Source organism: Atta colombica, unplaced genomic scaffold (genome assembly GCF_001594045.1).
Source record: "Atta colombica isolate Treedump-2 unplaced genomic scaffold, Acol1.0 scaffold125, whole genome shotgun sequence".
NCBI classification, from domain to species: Eukaryota; Metazoa; Arthropoda; class Insecta; order Hymenoptera; family Formicidae; genus Atta; species Atta colombica.
Window position 1 is genome coordinate 69,565 of NW_017259212.1, and position 3,413 is coordinate 72,977.

The following is a 3,413-nucleotide window of genomic DNA, read 5'->3' on the forward strand; positions in this document are numbered from 1 at the left end:
TGGCTGACCAGCACTTCCGGTCTTATGAAGAAGTAAAAAATTGGATCGATTCGTAGATAGCCTCAAAAGATGACCAATTTTTTCGACGCGGGATTCGTACGCTACCCGAAAGATGGGAGAAAGTAGTGGCCAGCGATGGACAATACTTTGAATAAATGTATAACCAGTTTTTTACAATAAAGCCTCGAATTTCGGAAAAAACGGCGGAAGCAAAGTTGTACACCTAATAATTTAATAAATGTAATATTTAATTTAATAAATGTTTAATTAAATAAATTATTAAAATAATTCTATCGAAGAGTTTTTCATTTTTCGTCTATTTTTAATAATTCTCAATATATCAGCATGGACATATTAATTGAATAGAAATCGATATTTACTCAACGATAATAATTTTGCAAAATTCATTGCGAGTATAATATCGAAGATAAACTCTTAATATTAAAGAATATTTAAGTATTGGGATTTGATACATTTGCTAAGAACAGTAAAATTGATTATCTTGAATTAAAGAATAAACAAAAAATAATTGTTTTTAATTTCAGAAATGTACGGCGAAGCTGTCCTAACTAACTGCGAAAAATGTACCAAAACGCAAAAAGAATGGCTGAAGAAGACAATAAAGTGGTATGCACAGAATGATATCGAGAAATTATTACAAACAATTGCGAAGGCTGGAGAAGATATGAAGCAGAAAGACGCTAATCAATAACTGATTGCTGACTGATAATATGGACTGTCGTATTTCTCGATGATGAGAACTAAACCTAATTTTTCAATTAAGACTTATATTACAATCCAAAATAATAGCTTAGAATATTAATGTATGTTATTTATAAAAAAATAAATAATACGTGTTTTCAACTATATTGTAATGGAAGGATTTCTTTAATTATCTTTACAAATATAGAATTTTCTTGTTACATATTTTGTTACAAATGTTAATGTATTTTAATTTTGAGGATAAAATCTTTTTAAAAAGATATCGTAATATTCGTTTTTTGTATGATGAATTATAAAATTATAGATAATGTTTAGTGATCCCACAGATTCTGGAAATATAAAATATTAATTAAATGTACATGCGCGCAATTATCCGTGCAATTAGTCTTAAAAAATTAAGTATCTTACGTTATAATATCAATAAATAATTTATGAAAATAGAACTTTTCAACTATATGTATCTGTTAGTACATATGTTTTCCAAAAATACATAATGTATAAATATTAATAATTTATTAATCACATTTAATTAGAATAATAATTAAGTTAGAACCGATTTTGTTTAAATAAGTGTCGAAGAAATTTATCAATTATTAGGATTTCTAAAGCTTTAATTTAATATATCATTATAATTAAAATTTGAATAAAAATTTCGACACAGTAGTGTAACAAAATTATTTGAAAGTGCATTGTGATGTAAACTATTTATGTAGATTCTGAAATTTAGGCCGAACACCTTTTTTACGAACACCTTTTTTACTATAGTGTAAGTATTGTTAATTGAATTAATTTTCTCTAAGAAAAAATTAATTCTGAATTAATGATCTTATTTTATCGTTAAATATAGTGAGAAGTTAAAAATCACGTATTTAAAAAATTAAAGTATATAATTGTATATATTTCAAATTTTAATCTTAATAAATCTCCTGTTTACATTTTACATGTATTCATCTATCACATGATTTTTATCAAGCAAAATTTATGTAAAATGAAACAGGCGGTTTATTGTCTCTTGTAATTTAGTATCTCTAGTATCATATCTGTGGAATCAATGTGGAATCAATTCGTATCATTATATTATTTATCTCGTTAAGGTAAGATTATAAAAAAAAATAGTTTACGAGATATTTAACCTTTTAAACATATGTCAGAATAAAGTATAAAATATTCCACAAATTATTAGTTTTTTGATGTCTCTACTTAATACTTTTAAGATAACTTTGGCAAATACGCCGCGCAGAAGTAAGAAAAAATAGAAGAACTAATTTTCTCACTACTTTCTGTTACATGTCTTTATGTTATATTAGTGTTGTGTTATGATTTTAATTTCTAACTGTTAATATTAATAAAATTATTGTGAGTTGAATCGATTTGTCACTGTAATGTAAGTAGCGTCATCATAAATTATAATAAATATTAATCTACATAAAATGATTACTATAGAGTGCGTAAAAGATTTAATGGTTATTTCATGATACATAAGTATAGAGGAATAATAAAGTATGTTGTACAGCAAAATATAAGTGCTTTGCTCTTGTATTCGTTGTTTAGTTTGTTTTGTATATCTCACCTGTTTGAGATATACAGCATTTTTAATGGACGGGGTTTATATGTCCAAAGCATACAAAGTGCTCAGATTGGATTCAGTGCACTAAATACAAAATTACTATAAACTTACTATTACTATAAACTTATTACCTGAAATATGTACCTCACGTAATATACGTAGGAATACTTGTAATATATGTAGGAAGATTGTAATTATCTATATTTCATATATGTACGTATTTATTACTTAATAAAACTTATTACTTAAATAATAAAACTTTGTAAACATATTAGATATGGGAAAAAGTTCGTGGCATTTTTTTAATGTCATCTAACGGGAAAAACGCCACGAACTTTTTCCCACATCTAATATTTTATAAGTTATTGTATCATTTTACGTATCTTATTTATAAGCATTTTTTTGTAAAATTTTATAAGCCGTAACATACCCTCTTCTCCTATGAGTAGATATATCCCATTCTTATAGGACTTACGGCAAACATGCAAAAGTTTTAAAAAATTCTTTTCTTAATATAAAAAGTATTTCGGATTTCTATTGTTTTTTTTTTTATAGTAAGTAACACAAAGTTTTTGCTAATATAGTTCATTTATCTTAAAATAAAACTTAATAAATTAATTAAGTTTTTCTTAAGTACGGCATATATATCGGAGTTACACTATATGCAGAATAATTTGAAGAATACATATTATGTAAAAAATAAATCGTATAATTCCATAAAAAAGAAGTGGAGGAGATCTTTATGGGTATCTTTTTAACACTTCATCTAGAAGGAAAATAATCAAAATATATCCTTTCGAAATCATTTAAAAAGTATATCGTTTCTGTTACACATTTTTTAATTAAATCAATAAATAAAGAATTATTTTAAAAATCCTCTGTAATAAAGACACTATTTGAGAAAAAAATATATTGCGAGAAAAAAATATAATCTCTTCTTTGATTTTATACGATTTGAACCATTCTTCTCGGTGTCTCGATATACAATATACCGTATGCATTCCGACATATACTGTTCTTCATGTCTTATGCGAAATAGACCGCTTTGCATTCATTTTCTTTGTAATTATAAAACAAATATTTATTTTATAGACATTTCAAGACAAAGATATTTGCTTTATAT

The 3,413-nt window shown here is 25.1% G+C and overlaps 1 pseudogene; it reads left to right on the forward strand.

Moving 5' to 3' along the window:
* The window catches only part of LOC108694758, a 2,460-nt pseudogene extending 1,748 nt beyond the window's left edge, over window positions 1-712 (forward strand).
* The last annotated feature ends 2,701 nt before the right edge of the window (window positions 713-3,413 follow it).